Source organism: Schistocerca gregaria, chromosome 3 (assembly GCF_023897955.1).
Source record: "Schistocerca gregaria isolate iqSchGreg1 chromosome 3, iqSchGreg1.2, whole genome shotgun sequence".
NCBI lineage: Eukaryota > Metazoa > Arthropoda > Insecta > Orthoptera > Acrididae > Schistocerca > Schistocerca gregaria.
The window spans coordinates 796,276,547-796,298,549 of record NC_064922.1 but is presented as its reverse complement, the minus strand read 5'-3'; the positions used below and the strand labels follow the sequence as shown (position 1 = coordinate 796,298,549).

Here is a 22,003-nt window from a genome sequence, read left to right as displayed (position 1 = left end):
TTGGCCGTCAGTCTGGAAAAACATCAGCAACTGTGACCTAAGATCTAAAATGAGACATACCTGGTATATCGGTGGTTAACATGAAATAAGCTGTCATTTCAAAACTACACGACATACAACTATCCGACTCACCGATGTTTTCCATATTATGTCATTTAACAGATACTGAATACTACAGACTGCTACGAGAAAGAAGCTCGACCTAAAAGGATGCAGTTACTGTTTTACAGTTTAGACTGAGGTGACGAAAGTCATGGTATAGCGATACACATATATACAGATGGCGACAGTATTGCATACACAAGGTATAAAAGGGCAGTGCATTGATAGAGCTATCATCTGTGCTCAGAAAAGTGGTGTCAAAAAGTTTCCGAGGTGATTATGCTCGCACCAATGGAATTAACAACACCGAAAGCTCAATGGTGCTTTTAACTAGACGCATTCGACATTCCATTTCAGAAATCGTTACTGAATTCAATATTCCGAGATTTACAGAGCCAAAAGTGAGCTGAAGAATAGCAAATTTCAGACATTACGTCTCACTACGGTAAACGCTGTGGATGACGACCTTCACTTAACTACGGAGAGGAGCGAAACCACAGAAATCAAAGTGGGCTATACGACGAACGTGTCCGTTATTACAGAGCGATGAAATTTGGTGTTAATACGGTACGGCACCAGACAACCTTTGCTAACCGCTCGACATTGCCTGCAGCGCCACGCCTGGGATCGTGGCCATATCGGTTGGACCATAGACAACTGGAAATCCTTGACATGTTCAGATGATTCCCGATTTCAGTTAGTAAGACCTGATGGTAGGATTCGAGTATGGCCCAGAACCCAGGAAGCCATGGATACAAGTTGTCAACAAGGCACTACGCAAGCTGGTGGTGGCTCCTTTATGATGTGGGCTGTGTTTACGTGGAATGGACTAGGTCCTCTGGATGTTCGACTACTTGGAGATCGTTTGGAGCCATTCAAGGACGTCATGTTCTCAAAAAACAACGATGAAATATTTATAGATGACAAAGTGCCACTTCACCAGGCCACAATTGTTTGCGGTTGATTTGAAGAACATTCTGGACATTTGGAGTGAATGGTGTGGCCATCCAAATAGCCCGAAATGAACCCCATCGAACATTTATGGGACATAATCTAGAGGTCACTTCGAGCACAAAATCCTGCACGGGCAACACTTTCGCACAAATGGAGGGTTGTAGAGGCAGCATGGCTCAGTATCTCTGCAGGGAACTTCCAACAACTTGTCCATGCCACGTCCAGTTGCTGCACTGTGACGGGCAAAAGGAGCTTAAGGGCGATATAAGGAGATATGTTGTAAGGTGTCAGGCAAATCCTTCCACCTTCCATAAAAACCCTGATATCATAAGCAAATCCAGTAGTATGTCACATAGCTCCAAATAAATCGTGACATTAAATTAACCAAATTAATATGAGTAACGAGTGAGCAAATGGAATACCACAGACTAATACAAGAATGCCTAAATGCATGTCATACCTTCCCACCATGAGACATACGCAGTTCCGAGGGGAGAAACGAGAACAGAAGCCGAGAGCAGAATCGTATTAAGCTAGAAGGCCCTACGATAAGGGTAGGACTGGACGGACACCCACGTCGTCAGCTAACCACTAGGGCCACACCACCCGCAAGTTTTAGCATGAGACTTTTTCGCGTCTCTGTTATGTCAAGGACCACCCCCCAGCCCATGTTAAAAGCTAGAGCCCTCCAGAAAAACAGTATAGATCTTACGATAACACAAAAAGGGTAACGCCACCCGCAACTTTTAGCGAGAGACTTTTTCACATCTCTGTTACTTTAGGACCACCCCCCAGCCCATGTTAAAAGATAGAGCCCTCCAGAAGAACAGTATAGATCTTACGATAACGCTAAAAGGACCACACCAGCTGCAAGTTTTAGCGTGAGATTTTTTCGGGTCTCTGTTACGTTGCAAACTTTAAAAACATTGCCCCCACCACAAAAAGTATAACGTTTGTCATTGGATAGACAGAATTTTTGTAGGCGGAGCTTAAGGTTAACATTGAGACCCTGATTGGTCAGATGAAAACAGAGCCAGATAGGTTTTTTAAAACCAACTTAGGTAAATTGTAGTAAGAAGAAGTTAGAGGTGTGTTAGATCCGAGACGGCGAGCTGGATGGCTGCTGCGCCGGCCGCTGCCGCCCTGACGCTGCCTAAACATCGACAAGGTAATGAACGCACGCGATGCCGCATTTTTGAGCGCATAAGGCTTCCCTCAGAACTGCAGAAGTCTCATCTGTTACATCCCCTTTTTGCGTAATACTAGTGTCGATCGTCAATTAAAGCTCATGGTGTTCACATTTGCCACTTGAAGTAAAAATCTGAAACGTAATGATCTGTCTGTTATACAGTTATTTAGAAGCCACATCAGCCACTGTAATTTACGACAAGTTAAATAAGTAATTAACGATAATTGATGGTGGCTGTAGACCATTTCGATAGTTTTCTCTCTTGTGAAACTTAATTTAAACCTAGATTATAGATGTGATATGGAATAGGTCATCCTTAGATCCATTGTAGAACTTGGAAACCCACTCAGGGAATATTCGTTCATATTTTTGTTGAACGCAGTTGGTTTTTACCATCATGTATTAAAACACTTCCTTTTATAAATAGTGCAATTTATAAACAATGTTTTGTGAGTAGAATAAAATTTCCAATGGTAAACTTAACTGCTTTTTCGACGTTATTTTACCAGCTAACTAAAAATAGGAAAGCCTTGAACCCCTTCCACTAAATTTAGTTATTATTAACATTCTTTTACAGGGAGTGCAGTGGAGCTGACGCTGAGATCATTAAGTATTTGGTTTTATCATCGCTAGTCTCACTGAACTCTTCTGAATTCTAGATGTCATGTGTGGTCTGGCGTCTACTTACCAGCAACAGGTCCCAGGTTGAAACTAGTCAATTCCCTAAAAAGCACGCTCAGAGCGTCGTTGCGCGAAAGTGGTAGGGAGACACGATATAGAAAAATCAGACAACACCATGAATGTTAGAATGTTATGACTTTTGTCACCTCACTTCTTTATTTATCTTCCAAAATCATAATATACTGTATGTAATTTGATATTACGTCAAGAAAACGATGTTTTTCATTGTCTTATTTGTAATCTTTTATTCGATATAACGATGTCCCTTGCTCTAACAGAATAATATATTTTAGTTTATTTTTCAAGGAGAGACATAAAATTTATTTTCTTCTATAGTAAAAATACCATTCAAATAGAAGGAGAAATTCTGTTTTATAAAAATGTGACATTTTTAAACTGCCTCCCGAAGAAGTGCATCATTTTTCATTAAAATATATTAAAAACACAGACATTAGAAAGACGCTAAAATAATAAGCAATAAAAGGAGTTATCAGGAAAAAGGGATTACTGCAAATAAACTCGCAGATGAAGACGTAATTAACAAAACTGTTAGTGTCGCAGACTTTGGTACAGAAGGACCTAGTTTCGACTTACGGCACCTCCGCAGAGTTTTTTCTGAGGGAGGGAGCTCAGCGTCACGGGATCAGATATGAAGCTTCTTGCATAAAGAATCAGTGGCACCATCAGTAATCATCTATCGCAATAACGGCTGGCGGTACTGCAGACATTCTGATCATGCGTCCCACGGTCATACAGAATATCGCCCCTCGTACTGTTTTGTAATCAGCAGTCGGCCAGCAGAACAAGTATAAAGTCTAATCCATGAGTGTTTAACCTCTAGTAATTCAATGGTAGTTCAGTCCTTAGTTTCTATATCGACTGCATCATCTGCCAGACTTAGAATTTTTATCTGTTCCCTTTGCACTTTTTATCAAGTTATGAAAGTTTCTCTGCTTCTTATTATTGTCTATTTCACCTGTATAGATGGTCGATGTACTCGTATGTGACTCAATACCTTTAATCAATAATCTAAAACAAAAAGAAATCATCACACAATTTCATAAAAAGCTGGGGAAATAAGTTTCAATCATTTTAACATCTTTTATAGCTACTACTTTGGCTACATTTTGTGGTTTATGTCGGCTACGGTAATTTTTCGATTAACTATTACTATACACTACATGGTAGTTTACCCATAAGAAACTATGGTCTTAGCGTATAGTATCACATTGAAAATTGTGTAAAGTAAATTTTTACAAAGCATACGATACCAAGAGAACCTGGTAGCAGGTGACTCCCGAGTTACTGTCATATTCAAAATAACCTAGGAAGAAAATCTTTGGTTGATATTGTACATCAGAAAATTCATGTTCAGCATCGTTTCCAAACCACATGTGCGCCTGGAAGAACGTGTCGTTTCTACACATATATAAATAATTCACTTAATCAGTAACCTCGCTTGAGAAATGTGCTTAGGAATAGTAAACTCGCGACGATAGCTGCGGTTTGAAGGGCTGCTGTTCATAAGAAAACGTTCAGCATATGAAGGGGTTTAATTGACAGTTAATGCGAACAAGTACGTTGAAAGTATCAGAGCAGCATATTCTATTACAGTAAATATCATTTAATCAAATGCTGGTAGAAACGTCTGCTTATTCTGATTTCATCTTTCACGTCATTATTGGATTGGTGAAATACGCTGACATAGAGTGATGCTTTAAAAATTCCTTGATAAAACAGTGCTGTCTTCTCGCTATTTCAGCTGACGTCATTCTGCGCGCGACTTAATGTACACTATTTCTTTTTTTCTTTTTCTTTTCATCTCGTTAACTCTCTGCTTCAGATACCATGATTCTTTACACCTCAAACTTTACTTAATATAGTTACTTTATTGAGATATTCCACCGTATAGTGTAAACAAATTATTATCAGTACTAGAAATGCAATGGTTGGACATTTCGATCATTTCTTTAGTTTTTAATTTCAAGATCCCCAAATGTAGAGGTCATTAGGTTATAATAATTAACCGATCTTCACGTTCAAACCTACGTATTACAGTCATGATCGAATGTACGAACGGTGGTTCTCGACGTAGAAGAATCTGGTTCGAATCCTAGTGAAGAAAGAAATTTTGTTTGCCAGTGCTTGGTTAGTCAGAGAAAAAGAGGTTACGTCGTAGAGGCCTAATAATGTCTTTGTACACAGCCTTTCGTTTAGTGGTGGCCAGTGTACTCCCGCTATGTTCAGGTATTACAATGAAACAAATGACTTCACCATTCTTCTAGTGTAACTTTAAATCATTTGCTCAGACTGTTATAAGAATTGTTACTTCCATGGTACTAGAGGAAGCTGTCACGGGTAAAAACTATAGACGAAGACCGAGACTGGAATACTTCCAGAAAATAGTTGAGGACGTAGGTTGCAAGTGGTACTCTGAGATGAAGAGGCTGACACAGGAGAGGAATTCGTGACCGGCCGCATCAAATCAGTCAGAAGACTGATGACAAGAAAAAGGGTAACTGAATGTAGCGGAATTAAATCAAGAGACGCTGAGGGAATTGTATTAGGAAAAGAGACATTAAAATTACTAAATGAGTCGTGCTCTATTGGAGCAGCAAAAATTATAAAATTCACTGTTAGCACTGTTCGCTCGTGAAAATAAGAAGCACGTCATCCGAGTACTAACGCAATCGAGTAAAGCTAAACATTCTGGGCATTAGTCAAACTAGATATGCGAAATGTATTGCTCACAGACTGACTTAATCGTAGTACGGTAATAAATAACCCACAAATGAGGAAACACTGTATACGATTGTTGCTAACATTTGTAAGACTGCTGAACAGACGTGTGCTATAGATACTTCGCGGACTGCAACTTTGATACTGAAGGTCTAGCCCTTTCCACCCTGAACACCTTTTTTTTTTTTTAATGGTGAATAAAGTTGAATTCTCTGTATACTTGGGCACAGTAGACACTGGAAAAAATAATAAAAGAAACTCTTCCATGAAAAATGTAGCGGGAAAACAACTAGCACAATCGTGAGGGTCAGGTTTTATTTCACCAAAATCATTCTCTGACTTCCTGCTATTTGTTTGATGTTATAAGTTGCCTGAGGAACAGTTATGGATAAAAAATTATTCTTTCATTACTTTTATTTATTAGTTATTCTAAGAAATGTTACGTAGATTGCAAATCATACCCTGTTGCAAAAAAATTAATAATACTTTTTTTCATTTATTTTTTATTCAGTCATGGTTCAGACTGCTTCACTTTTCGTATAATAGTTTGAAACAATCCTTTCCTTTTGCAAGACATAAGTACTGATTGAATGTTATGCACTTTGGCTTTGTTCTGGAACTGCAGGGCTCATGTTCACATGTTCGTGGTGACAAAATATCATCCACTGTCGGCCAGTGACCATACCCATCATATCGCTTGTCCAAACCTGGTTTCGGATGAGGTTTGTAAACTTTTGCCTTTCTGGAAGTACTTAACGTATCATCTACGGGTGTTTCAAACTCTTCAGCTCTCCTCTTTCTATCTGGACATGATAAAGAGCCTCAGCTAGAGACATTATAAATTTCAACACATCCTTAACGTTCTTTTTGGCAGTCTGGTTTTCACGACAGTGCTCTCTGTAGAGAAACCAGCAGTTGACCACTGAAAGGTCTATGAAATGCAACAAGCACTTGAGTGTCCATTTTCTGGTTCTGAACCACGTTCGCCAACACTCAACCTGCTGGTCACGAATGTCTACGCCACCCATGTTGGCATTCCCCTGCTGAATTACAAAAGGGCAATCTACATCAAGATAGTGACCCTCCTGCTTACCCCACCTTTGAACTTTACATTTTGGCTCAATGCCAGCACAAGTGGATGCTATCACGACCCTCTGACTGTCCTGCCACTCAGTAATTACTACAGCTTCATCTGCTGTAACATATGAATGACGCTCTCCTCTTTTCATTCTTCCCTCTTTCAAATTAACATTCTTAATTCTGTTGGTCATTATTGTGCCAGTAGCCTCAATTCCTTTCTCCTTAAGCTTTGCTATGATAGGAATTGTGGTACGTACCTATCAAACTAAACAAAACTTCCTTGTGGGAGAGTCTGTGTTAGTCGTAAAATAACAGAAGGGCCTAATCCTAATGACTTATCACCCAGAGATGTAGTAGCCCCCTGATAAATTTCAAAATCCATCACTATGCCTGATGCTGAGGTCAGGATAAAGTTTTTAAGACCTACAGGCCTTGGTTTCCTTTAACATATTGCTTCAGTTTGCAACGCCCTGTAAAAGGGATCATTTGCTCATCAATACTGTAGTACTTAAAGCTACGAGGCAAACTGTGACATCTTCTTCTTACTGTGTCGATCACTGGCTAAACTTTCCTCAGTCTATTAGTTTTAGCCTCTTCAGGTGGTTTCACAGTATCAACAAAGTGCACATTATTCCCGAGTGCAAGGAACCGGTCTCTAGACATAGTGTCACTAACAGCTGATAAAGAAATAGATTTCTTCCAGTACATGGGTAGCCTAGGATACCTTATGCACCCTATCCTTAAATTTATCCTAAAAAACACCTTCAGTTCATAAGCTGTAGTCTTTAGAGATTTCCCTGTCTTTGAAACACTATACGTATTTATATATTTCGCTGCCTCTTAAAAAAACTTTTCACTGAAATATTCACAGAAATATTCAGCAGAAGTTCCAATTGGTGAAGGACTCAAGAATTAAAAACAAGATATTTTACTAAGAAAATGGGAATGATACATGAAATAAGTAACTCAGATCGCACCTCTTTGTCAGTGGTCGGACATCTTCTGGGACACTGTGTGAACTCCTGCGCTCCTCAGGAACTTCTTCGGCACTCAAATCATCATCAGACGAGTCGTTTGCCTACTGAATATTTGAAGAAGAAGGAACAAAGTCGTCGTCTTCGTCTCACGAAATGCCACTCAAATCCGAATCCTCTAATACAGAACGGATTTGACTGTCTGATAAACCTGCATACAATAATGAGAATGTACATAAAACATTTCCCATTCAAAACTGTATGAAAAGCAGTAATATAGGGAGGCCAATGACACAATCAATAACACCCACTCGAGGATGAAGAAACACAGTCAACACCAAACCCGCACAATCGTGCTAGTACAAATTTAACTCACAATTACTCTGCAACGATATGAAGTTACCAATAATTATCAATATCACAACGTTGTACATTCTATTACAAATAACCAGATCCAGAAAATCGCCGAAACAATTCAATTTAACTTGATTACGAGCTACTAACCAGGCGCCGGCATAATGCTCACTTATCGACCAACTTAAACAACATGTGCTGCAATCTGTTGGCGCCGAATGGCAACATAAACAAGAGAAACGCGTAGTGCACAACCTGCGCGATCGTTGCAGGTCGGTTGGAAGCAAGGCAAGAGATTCAGTTTGTCGTAAAAAAATAAACACTGAACCATCACGATCGTGTGGGTTCGGGTGAAAACGGCTAGATTACAGCTAGAAAAAGCGCCAAACGTACTTTATTGCTATTACAGGTGTAATGACTTTCCAGACGTGAGATGCAATCCGCAGCGAACTCAGCCAAGAGTCAAATCAGACAATTTTGCACCATAATCTCATACGTTTTATGCTTCTGCATAGAAACCAGTATATCGGTTTCTTTCTGCGATTTTGCCATACATAGTTAACTTCACTTCTTTTTGTGTTACAGACGTAGGTACGTTAATAATCCAAATAAGACTTACATTTCGCGACAGTCCAATTCCATGAAGAGTAATAAAGGAATCAGAACTAAATTCTAAAGGAACACTCAAATAAATCATCCAAAAGTCCACGATGTGCCCATTAGAAACTGAATACAGGCTAATGCAGAACAAGTAAGAGGAAGGAAACTGCACATGTCTTTTTCGGAGGAACCATCCTTGTATCATAGTTAACCGGCTTGGCAAACTCTGAGAAAAAATAAATCCGAACGGCAGTATTAATTACAGATGAATAAACTGTTTCTTCTTCCGAAGCACATGCGAGTGCTCAACACTGGTGAGCTGGTACAAGGAACAATAATCAGGAAATCTGTAAATTATCTCTACCTTTTTCTGTAGTGTGTCCGGAAATCCCCGTTTCAAACTTCTAGGACTTGTATAGGGGAGTGAACGTAATATATTCTGAATAAGAATCCATGTTAGGAAGAATACAATTTCTGTTCTACGACGGTTTGAGTTCAGATGTTTAACTCATCCACTTCTGCTTGAGGCGTTGAATTAGGCGTTACGCAGTACAATTTAACAGTTCGAAAGGAAACAGAACGAGTCAAAACTGTGTGAATTCCTAAGGGACCAAAATACTGAGGTCATCGGTCCCTAGACTTACACAATACTTAAACTAACTTTTACTAAGAACAAGAAACACACTTGCCCGAGGGAAGACTCGAACCTCCGGCGAGAGGGGTCGTGCAATCCGTGGCACGGCGCCTCTAATAGCGATGCCACTCCGAGCAGAAGAACGAATCATCCAATAATCACTTAAGAACATTTGTTTGTCTTAACAGTTAAACATTAGGTGCCTAGAATTTCTCAGAACCAGAAAGAACCCAGCATACTGTACGTACAGAACAGTACTGATGCATTACAACAACGGCTCGATGTGGCGACCACCAACGTTGTTACAGACAGTGTACCTACGATGCAAGTTCTGGTACACATTCTCCATCCCACCTGGGGTCTCTTCAGTTTCTAGTCCGGTGGCCAGAACTCGTGCCAGCAGATCTTCCTCTGTCTCTGTAGGAGTCTCGTAAATTAAAGTTTGCATACGCCCCCACAAGAAGTTAACTGACATCAGGTGACCGTCTAACGTGGAACACGTCAACCTCTCCACCCCATTGCGTACAAGGACAAGCAACTCTTAGAGTTTTCTCTTTCCCTCCGCAGACGTCGACACTTTACATATCGTTGTTGAGTGGAAACGGTACATTTCCGGATATGATGGCCTCGCTCCCCTCTATTAGTCTTTGAAGTTCGTAACTACAATGTCCGAACAACCTGTCTGTATATACTCTGCTAACAACCTAACAACTATAAGTGCACGGTGTGCGGGTGGGGGGCGGTAGGGGGTTTTGATGTTCCGTGAACGACTGCTAGTCATACCCTTTCCTGTTGCAATCGAAATTGAGCGAGGGAAAAACGACTAATTGCTTCATTACAAGCCTTTATTTCTGTTTTCTTCGCGGTTGCGACTGGAGATGTATCCTGCGTTGGAGGTAGTAGAACCGTTCTGCAATCTGTCGCAAACGCATTTTCGCAAAGCTTTCTCAGTATCGTATCATGAAAAGAACGCCTTATTCCCTCCAAAGATTCCCTTTGTGTTCATGGAATGTTACTGTAATACTGGCGAGTTGAAGGAACATACCTGTAACAAATCTAGCATCACTTGTATGTCTTCCTTTAATCGTATCTGGCGCTGATCCCAAACACTTGAACTGTACTCAAGAATGGGTCGCAGTAGTGTTCTGTACGTGGTCTCCTTCATAGAGGAGCTGCACTTCCCTAAAACTGCCCAAGTACAGTGAAGTCTGCTATTCGCCTTCCGCAAAACCAATCTTTTGAGCTCTTTCCATTTCATATCGCTTTCCGTTACGCCTAGATTATGTGATCAAAAGTATCCGAACATCCCCCCCCCCCACCCGAAAAAACATACGTTTTTGATATTACTTGAGTTGCACTGGCACCTACTGCCAGGTACTCCCTATGAGCGATTTCAGTAGTGATTCGACATCGTGAGAGAGCAGAATGGGGCGCTTAGCGGAACTCACGGACTTCGAACGTGATCAGGTGATTGGGTGTCACTCGTGCCACACGTCTGTACGCGAAATTTCCACACTCCTAACCATCCCTAGGTCCACTGTTTCCGATCACATAGTGAAGTGGAAACGTGAAGGGACACGTAAAGCACAAAAGCGTACAAGCTGACTTCGTCTGTTGACAGACAGACCGCCGACAGTTGAAGAGGGTCGTAATGTGTAATAGGCAGACATCTCTATTGACCGTCACACAGGAATTCCAAACTGCATCAGGATCCACTGCAAGTACTATGACAGTTAGGCGGGAGGTGAGGAAACTTCGACTGCATGGTCGAGCGGCTGCTCATAAGCCACACAACACGGCAGTAACTGCCAAACGACTACTTGCTCGGTTTAAGGATCGTAAACATTGGACGATTGAACAGAGGAAAAACGTTGTGTGGGGTGACGAATCATGCTACACAATGTGACGATCCGATGGCAGGATGTGGGTATAGTGAATGGCCGATGAACGTCATCTGCCAGCGTCTGTAGGGCCAACAGTAAAATTCGGAGGGAGTCGTGTTATGGTGTAGTCTGGTTTTTCCCGGAGTGAGTTTGCACCGCTTGTTTTTTTACGTGACAATAGCACAGGCCTACATTGATGTTTTAAGTACCTTCGTGCTTCCCACTGTTGAACAGCAATTCTGGGGTGGCGATTCAATCTTTCAGCACGATCGAGCACCTGTTCATAATGCACGGCCTGTGGCGGAGTGGTTACATGACAGCAACATCCCTGTAATGGACTGGCCTGCACCGAGTAATGACTTGAATCCTATAGAACATCTTTGCGACTTTTTGGAACTCCGACTTTGTGCCAGGCCTCTCGGACTCACATCGATACCTCTCCACAGTGTAGCACTCCGTGAAGAATGGGCTGCCATTCCCCAAGAAACCTTCCAGCACCTGATTGAACGTTTGCCTGCGAGACTGAAAGCTGTCATCAAGGCTAAGGTTGGGCCAACAGCTTATTGAATTCCAGCATTACCGATTGAGGGTGGCACGAACATGTAAGTCATCTTCAACCAGGAGTCCGGATTATTTTGATCACATGATGTCTGTCATAGATGTGACTGTGTCAAGCTGCAACCTGCTAACGCTGGATTGTTTTTCATTCTCATCTGTATTTTTCTACGTTTGTAGATGAGCCAGCATCTTAATGTTGTTCAAGGACTGCATCGACTAAGGGTCTTCAACCCACTAATTAGAAATTGTGTTCAAGTGATCCTACAGTCATTAAACGATGAAACTTTCCCGTACACTAACGCTTCATCAGCAAACTGTCGCTAACTGCTCTCAACCTATGAGACAGATTGTTTATGTATATGCAGAACGAGAGCGATCCTTACACATTTCCCTGGTCCACTAGTGATTATAAAATCGCCTCTGACATACACCCCTCTTCCAGAACAACGTAGTGGGTTCTATTACTTCAAAAGTCTTCGAACCACTCACAAAGCCGAGAACCTATCCCATACGGTCTAACCGTTAGCAGCCTGCATTGTGACAACAATGTTTCTAACACTTTTCGGAAAACTGGAAATGTGGCATCTGCTTGTTATTCACCAGCCTAAGATCGCAGGAAGTCGTGTGAGGAAAGGGCAGTCTTAGTTTTTCAAGGTCGATACTTCCTTTCTCAAGAAGTTAAGTTCCTATGTAGCATTGCAATGACGGAATCAAGCTACTACGATGTCGGGTCTGATTCCACACACAAAACTTGCCGTGATACAATTCTCTGGCAACTAATGCATTCTACTCTCATTTAAAAGACAATAATCTCAGTAAATTTCGGCGCACACTAAAAATACGTGAACCGTAAATTTTAGAGGTAAGATTACTTATTTAGTAAGACGAAATTAATTTAGTCCATAAATACATTGAAACGCAGCACACTTTCAGTTGAGCGCCGAAGCTCAACACTGCCAAAGAGAGCCAGGCCAAAGTGTCCGACGGCACACGGTTCGCGGTCAGTGGCCGCGACCTGCAGGAGAACAAAAGACGTGCGCGACTGCCTGCAGCCGCGTCACAGTAATTGGACACACCGGCTGTCCACGTCGCCGCGCAAGAGCAACAAGAGTCGTCGGCAGCTCGCCGACCGCTCCTGCATGGCTTGTGCCTCGCCAGATTAACGACTGGGTGCTACTCCACGGTCCGCTCCGAGCCGCCCAGGCATAATAGCACAGGCTCTCGCTGTCTCTCTGCCAACATGTTGCTGAGAGTACAGTAGGGACACATACATACCGGCGACGTCTTCCTGACAGTAAATGTTACATAGGATGATTCAGCTACCCCTACCGCTGTCGTTTTATGCAACCTGCGATATTATAATTTACCTTCACAATCCATGCCCGTTATTCATTCCCTCCCTCGCCAAGCACAAAATATTAGTCGTACAGAAGAAATGAACAGGACTTTTTTTGTGTGTGGAATTTCTTTTAGTTAAATTCTGTAGTGGGATATGTCGTCACTGAAGGCCGCAGTTTTTGAGTTCTTGAATAACGTAAAAGGTGACCTTAAAGCGCACCTCCCTCCCTCACCAGGTACCGTTCATAGTATTCTGTTCGTGGCATCTCTCCTACTAAACTAAACTCCGTCTGAACAGGCCTTGGAAGGCCTAATGGTACCGATCGGCGGTGTCATTCTCAGCCCGCAGGCATCACTGGATGCGGATATGGAGGGGCAGTTGGTCAGCACAACGCTCTCCCGGCCGTATGTCAGTTTACGAGACCGGAGCCGCTACTTCTGAATCAAGTAGCTCCTCAGTTTGCCTCACAAGACTGAGTGCACCCCTCTTGCCAACAGCGCTCAGCAGATCGGATGGTCACCCATCCAATTACTAGCCCAGCCCGACGGCGCTTAACGTCAGTGATCTGACGTGGACTGGTGTTACCACTGCGGCAAGGCTGTTGGCATTCCTCCTACTACTGTACAAATATTTCCGACTACACAAACTATTCCCGATATCGTACTGATTGGGATGTTACGCCACCTGCGTAGTCGGCAACGTCTTGAAAATTTTTAATTTAAACGTGACCGTGAGATTAATGAATGATTTACGACTTTTGTAAACGTTACTCTAAAACTAATAGTGTTGACAAGTCCATCCAAACATGATCCTAACAACCACTTTAGTTTCTTAGTCAGAAAATCTGACGATTACAACCATGTAACTGTTTATTTTATGCTGTTAAAATTCACAAAATTCTTATGGAAAATTTATACATATGTTAATTTATACAATTTTGTAAGTGCTCGACTAAGTCGGTGGCATAATAAGACTAGTCAGTAAAGACTAAACAGGTTGACTGTGGGAAATAATTCGTGCAGTCACAAATTTTTGCATAGGGGTTGGAGGCAGTGCCATGAACAACATTCTAGAAATCCTGACCGGTGGAAGCTGAGTTTGGGAGAGGGGGCGTGTTGGAAGGTGACCTTCGTACGTTGTTCTTTCATAACTAGAAAACTACGGCCTCTAGCGGAAACATATCCCTGAACAAAATTTAACAAGATTAAATTACTTCCAAAGAGGTTCTGTTCATTTTTTGTGTAGGACTAATAGTTTGCACGAGAGAGAATATGTTCAAATGTGTATGAATTCCTAAGGGACCAAACTGCTGAGGTCATCGGTCCCTAGACGTACACACTACTTAAACTGATTTAACACTAAGATCAACACTCACACCCATTTTTTTTTTTTTTTTTTTTTTTTTTTTTTTTTTTTTTTTTGCAAAAGCAGACATAATGTCTTATGGGACAACAGCAATCAGTGAAATTATAATGTTACTTAAAAACCGTCTTGATTGCATCATTTTTGGCAGATTGTGTCGGCCGAGTCGGAAAGACAGTGGCTAGAAGTAGCCAATAACAAATTGACGTAGCATGTGAAAACTGCTGGATTTGGACGGGTTACTCCTGTATCTTAAATATCAGATCTGAAGATGGTTCTGAATGAACCGAAACCGGTCATATGAATAAAAATATTTGCAATCAAGACGGTTTTTAAGTAACATTATACTCACACCCATGCCCAAGGGAGGACTCGAACCTCCGGCGGGAGGAGCCGCACGATTAGTGACATGGCGCCTCTAACCGTGATGCCACTCCACGCGGCGACAGAATACGATAATCTCTCCTGCGGTTTACGAAGGGCAGATACAACATTGCCAGCTGCATAAAACGACAGCTTTAGAGGCAGCTGAACCACCAATATAATTCTGCTGAGTTTATTTCGTCAGTACTACAAGGAGACCTTAGGTACTGACACTCCTGCATTTTCTCCATGCTTAAAACATCTCAAGGCTAATTTCGAGACGGAGGCTCCTAAAGGTAGGGAGCTCTTCTTGATAAAATTCGACTTATAAGATTTCCAGTCTCTGAGAAACACACTCCTGGAAATGGAAAAAAGAACACATTGACACCGGTGTGTCAGACCCACCATACTTGCTCCGGACACTGCGAGAGGGCTGTACAAGCAATGATCACACGCACGGCACAGCGGACACACCAGGAACCGCTGTGTTGGACGTCGAATGGCGCTAGCTGCGCACCATTTGTGCACCGCCGCCGTCAGTGTCAGCCAGTTTGCCGTGGCATACGGAGCTCTATCGCAGTCTTTAACACTGGTAGCATGCCGCGACAGCGTGGACGTGAACCGTATGTGCAGTTGACGGACTTTGAGCGAGGGCGTATAGTGGGCATGCGGAAGGCCGGGTGGACGTACCGCCGAATTGCTCAACACGTGGGGTGTGAGGTCTCCACAGTACATCGATGTTGTCGCCAGTGGTCGGCGGAAGGTGCATGTGCCTGTCGACCTGGGACCGGACCGCAGCGACGCACGGATGCACGCCAAGACCGTAGGATCCTACGCAGTGCCGTAGGGGACCGCACCGCCACTTCCCAGCAAATTAGGGACACTGATTCTCCTGGGGTATCGACGAGGACCATTCGCAACCGTCCCCATGAATCTGGGCTACGGTCCCGCACACCGTTAGGCCGTCTTCCGCTCAAGCCCCAACATCGTGCAACCCGCCTCCAGTGGTGTCGCGACAGGCGTGAATGGAGGGACGAATGGGGACGTGTCGTCTTCAGCGATGAGAGTCGCTTCTGCCTTGGTGCCAATGATGGTCGTATGCGTGTTTGGCGCCGTGCAGGTGAGCGCCACAATCAGGACTGCATATGACCGAGGCACACAGGGCCAACACCCGGCATCATGGTGTGGGGAGCGATCTCCTACACTGGCCGTACACCTCTGGTGATCGTCGAGGGGACACTGAATAGTGCACGGTACATCCAAACCGTCATCGAACCCATAGTTCTACCATTCCTAGACCGGCAAGGGAACTTGCTGTTCCAACAGGACATTGCACGTCCGCATGTATCCCGTGCCACCCAACGTGCTCTAGAAGGTATAAGTCAACTACCCTGGCCAGCAAGATATCCGGATCTGTCCCCCATTGAGCATGTTGGGACTGGATGAAGCGTCGTCTCACGCGGTCTGCACGTCCAGCACGAACGCTGGTCCAACTGAGGCGCCAGGTGGAAATGGCATGGCAAGCCGGTCCACAGGACTACATCCAGTATCTCTACGATCGTCTCCATGGGAGAATAGCAGCCTGCATTGCTGCGAAAGGTGGATATACACTGTACTAGTGCCGACATTGTGCATGCTCTGTTGCCTGTGTCTATGTGCCTGTGGTTCTGTCAGTGTGATCATGTGATGTATGTGACCCCAGGAATGTGTCAATAAAGTTTCCTCTTCCTGGGACAATGAATTCACAGTGTTCTTATTTTAATTTCCAGGAGTGTACAAAACATTTCACGCATTGTAACAGAACCGCCTGCAGTTGTGTACGTAGCGGGTATATTTTCTCTTTGCTTGGTTTCTTGTTAGTGACAACTTGTTTTTCAATTTTATATTTTTTCTATACCCTGTTCACTACAAGATTTAAATGATAATTAACAGATATTGAATTATAATTTCTTAAGAAAATATGTTTTTGCTCTGAATTACTAATCTGATGAAAATACGAGTAGTCACAATAAATTAAAATTTGTTACGAAAATGCGAAACAGTAATGCGGATGCACTCACATTGCTCAAACTCTTACGGGGAGTGGCAGATCGACTGCCGCGTTAATGAGTATAGTGGATAGGGTCACTGCAGATGTAGTATGTAGCCAGAAAGTTGGAAACGTCGGTCTCACGGGGCGCGTGCCAGAAGTAAGTCCCTGGATTCGAACTATCCTCTTTGTCGTTGATGGCTCAGTCCGATAGAGCGTCCGCCATGTAAGCAAGAGATGGTGGGTTCGAGTCCCGGTCGGGGCACACATTTTCAACAGTCCCTGTTAATATTTATCAACGCCTGTAAGCAGATAATGGTCTGGATTTCATTGTAATTTCACAATTTGTTGTTGGCTACTCCTAGCCACTGTCTTTCCGACTCGGCCGACACAATCTGCCAAAAATGATGCGGTCACACAACCCAAAGAATTCTAAGGTTACAAATTATATGGATCTAAGGGAAAACATTGTCAACAAATGACAAGAATATCCAGTTGTTTGTCAAGTGTTGTTCAATACGATACCCGAAAAGTCATTTAAAATCTCAAATGTGTGCGTAGCGCCAACAGGCCACGAATTTTATAGACAATACACTTCCTAGTTCAGCCAAGTTTAGTAGCAATGTACTCAACACGTTTCGGCAGCATGCTGCTATCATCAGGTGCCCATCTATTATGCAGTGGCCACCTAAATTCTTTGGTACGTACAACAAGAAAAACGTATTTCCTGTTTCGTGTATAGCTGTCCAAACTAAAAACGATTATGATGGGCGCATAAAACTTTAGAGAAAACAGTTCGCGTGTACGTAAGTTCCATAGGCGTAAGGTAATCTTTGGTGTAGACATTAACCTTTTAACAACCAGTTGGGAAAATTACAGTTTTGTTAGTGTCGTGCGTGATAAGACACCCTGTGAACATTAATAAATGACTTCTCTGAAAACTACCTAGACCAGAAGTTAGGAACCTCACTCCTAATGGAAATATATTGGATCTAATGGCTACAACAAGAGCTCGCCTCTTTCTCCACATCGAAACTGTATCAGTAACCCACATGTGGTTGTGGCAACAAAGTACAAAGGACAGCGAAAATATCTAGAAAGATATATAAGTTCATTAAATTAGATAATAAATCAATAGTGTCATATTTCAGGAAGGAACTTGAAACTTTCAGCACTGGGCAGGGATATGTAGAGGAACTATTTCTTAAGAAACACAGACTACTGAATAATAGATTTAAAACGAAGAATATGACTATAGCTACAGAGATGCTTAATAACATGCGTTTGGGTGATAAGAGAGTAATTCGTGAAGCCTTCAATTACTACTGTAGCAGAATATTGTCAAATGAATTTTCACAAGACCCAAAGAAATTCAGGTAGTATGTAAAGGCAGTTAGTGCACCAAAGTTAGTGCTCCGTTACCAGCGAATCAGACCAACTGAAACTGAGGGTATCAAAATAAAAGATGCAGAAACTGAAACTTGCACCAGGCGACATCCTGGTCAGCTTTGCTGTGGTTTCATTGTTTACGAAAGTGCCACTCAGTGACGCTCTGGAGCACATCGGTTCCATTTTCCCGCAAGACATCAAAAATCTCTTCCATGCATGCCTCACCACGAGCTATTTCAAGTAGAATGGCGATTTCTACGAACAGCTGGAAGGCGTCTTAGTCCAGTGGTGGCCAACTTCTTCATCGAACAATTCGAAGCACAGGAACTGGACTTGGCGACTTGCAAACCTAACGTGTAGTACAGGTACGTCGATGATACTTTCGTGGTGTGGATTCATGGTGAAGAACAGCTCGGTGTCTTCCTAACACACTTGAACAGCCTCCATGCCAACATAAATTTACCATGGACGTAAAAATGGACAAGAAACTGCCATTTATACACTCCTGCAAATGGAAAAAAGAACTCATTGACACCGGTGTGTCAGACCCACCATACTGGTTCCGGACACTGCGAGAGGACTGTACAAGCAATGATCACACGCACGGCACAGCGGACACACCAGGAACCGCGGTGTTGGCCGTCGAATGGCGCTAGCTGCGCAGCAATTGTGCACCGCCGCCGTCAGTGTCAGCCAGTTTGCCGTGGCATACGGAGCTCCATCGCAGTCTTTAACACTGGTAGCATGCCGCGACAGCGTGGACGTGAACCGTATGTGCAGTTGACGGACTTTGAGCGAGGGCGTATAGTGGGCATGAGGGAGCCCAGGTGGACGTACCGCCGAATTGCTCAACACGTGGGGCGTGAGGTCTCCACAGTACATCGATGTTGTCGCCAGTGGTCGTATGCGTGTTTGGCGCCGTGCAGATGAGCGCCACAATCAGGACTGCATACGACCGAGGCACACAGGGCCAACACCCGACATCATGGTGTGGGGAGCGATCTCCTACACTGGCCGTACACCTCTGGTGATCGTCGAGGGGACACTGAATAGTACACGGTACATCCAAACCGTCATCGAACCCATAGTTCTACCATTCCTAGACCGGCTAGGGAACTTGCTGTTCCAACAGGACAATGCACGTCCGCATGTATCCCGTGCCACCCAACGTGCTCTAGAAGGTGTAAGTCAACTACCCTGGCCAGCAAGATCTCCGGATCTGTCCCCCATTCAGCATGTTTGGGACTGGATGAAGCGTCGTCTCACGCGGTCTGCACGTCCAGCACGAACGCTGGTCCAACTGAGGCGCCAGGTGGAAATGGCATGGCAAGCCGTTCCACAGGACTACATCCAGCATCTCTACGATCGTCTCCATGGGAGAATAGCAGCCTGCATTGCTGCGAAAGGTGGATATACACTGTACTAGTGCCGACATTGTGCATGCTCTGTTGTCTGTGTCTATGTGCCTGTGGTTCTGTCAATGTGATCATGTGATGTATCTGACCCCAGGAATGTGTCAATAAAGTTTCCCCTTCCTGGGACAATGAATTCACGGTGTTCTTATTTCAATTTCCAGGAGTGTAGATGTGCTGGTCACAAGGTACGGCGAAAACCTGGGACACAGCGTGTATTGAAAACCGACACACACGGACCTGTAACTGCACAAACTATCAAATCACTACCCGCGTCTGAAAAGTGGCTTTCTTAATACACTCGTAACGGGAGCAGAACGAATATGTGAGCTGCAGCACCTCAGACGAGAAATGCAATACCTGGAAAGTGTTCTGAGGAGCAATCGGTACTCCACAAATTATATTAGAAGTATAACAGAACCAAACACTCGGCGAAGTAAGGAATCAGAAAAGAAATGTCGGGTACGGCCTTTCTGCCATACATTCCCCGAGTGACGGACAGAATCGTCCGTATATTGCACAAACATGGTGTAAAGACGATTTTCAAACCAACAAGGAAGACCAAAGGGTGTCTTGGATCGGCGAAGGAGAAAAGCACACTTTCAATGTCGGGAATATACCTAGACCATGCACATACGGAAAAGTTTATGTCGGAATGACTGGACGGACAATTAACAAAATGGCTCTGAGCACAATGGGACTTAACATCTGTGGTCATCAGTTCCCTTGATCAATTAACACCAGCGTCAAAGCGTATAAGCGACATTACAGGTTGGGGCAGGTGGAGAAATCGGCCGTGGCAGAGCACGCTCTGAGTAATACCAACCACGTAATAAAATTCTGGCTGTAGAGAAGCACTATCACACGCGCTTGTTCAGAGAAGCTGTAGAAGTACTAAAACACGCCAACAGTTTCAACGAGAAAGAGGAAAGCCTTAAGGTAAACGGATCCTGGATTGCAGTACTACAGCGAACGACTGTCGCAGGTAGCAAGAGGAGAACCGCAACGGAAATGTCTGCGGAGAAGCCCTCGGACGTTGGCGCGCCAGGTACATATAGTCTGCTGCCGCGAGCTCGGCTCCAGTTCACCTCTGGCAGTGGAGGGCGAAGATTTGACAATGCCAGCCAGCCACTCGTGCTGGCGAAACGTCAGTAAAATCTTTAGATGAACGGCGGCCGAAGAACCCGAGACAGAAGCCAATAGCTGCAGCATCCAAACTGCTGTAGAGATTGTACTACTGTAGTAACTGAAGGTCCATGTAATTTGCCAGCTGAAGATGGGTGCAAACCCGAAATGCATATTGGCGTAAATAAAAAAAACGCATTAAAAAGTGGCTGGTTGCCGTATTTTTTCAGTGAAATAGCCAATAGGCAGTTTGTCAACAAGTGGCCACGAAAGCCTTAACAATTTTGTATAAGCTGAAATGCGTAACCCTTTTTCAAACGTTCGTTTACAAAGGAAAACCCATGAGAACTTCCCCATTTTAATCGTCGTACCAATGAAAAGATGAGTGGAATAAGTATTAGTCACAGTGGAGTTCAAAAAAAGTTTAAAACATTAAAATTAAACAAACTTCCAGTGGCTGATGGAATCCCTATCAGAGTCTTTACTGAATTTTGCGCCTGAGTTAACCGCTCTTCCAACTATGATATGCCGTAAAACCCTTGAACAAAAAAACAGTGCCCAGTTCTTGAAAAAAAGCACAGCTACCGCAGCCTACAATAAGGGTAGTAGAAGGGATAAACAAAACTATCGTCCAATATCCTTGACATCTACTTGTTGCAGGATTTTATAACATGTTCTGAGCTCAAACAAGATGAGGTATCTCGAACGGAATGACCTCCTCCATGCCCACCAGCACTGAACCTGAAAACATCGATCATTTGAAACTCAACTCGCACTTTTCTCAGAAGTACTGAATTTTTGGGATCATGTCAGTCAGGTAGAAGCCTTTTTTCTTTATTTCTGTATAGCATTGGACTCAATACCACATCTAGTGTCATTGTCAAAAGTACCATCATATTACATATCAAGCAAAATTACTGAGTGGATTGAGAACTTTTTCGTAGGCAGGAAGCAGAATGTTATCTTGTATGGAGAGTCCTCTTCAGATGTAGAAGTAATTTCCGGTGTACACCAGAAGTGAGCTGTGACCCTTGCTGTTCGTGTTTTTTATTAATGACCTTGCGGAGAATATTAATAGCAACCTCAAACTTTTTGTAGATGACACGGCTATCTATAATGAAACACCGTCTGAAAGAAGCTATATGAATTTCAATCAGATCGTGATAAGATTTCAAAGTGGTGCAGAGACTGCAACTCGCTTTAAATGTTCGGAAATGTGGAATTATGTACCTCACA

The 22,003-nt window shown here is 43.3% G+C and overlaps 1 protein-coding gene across 2 annotated transcripts in view; it reads right to left on the bottom strand.

The window, feature by feature from the left end:
* LOC126354639 (potassium channel subfamily K member 18) overlaps nucleotides 1–22,003 on the bottom strand; it is a 503,048-nt gene that overhangs the window by 210,687 nt on the left and 270,358 nt on the right. The window lies entirely within an intron of this gene.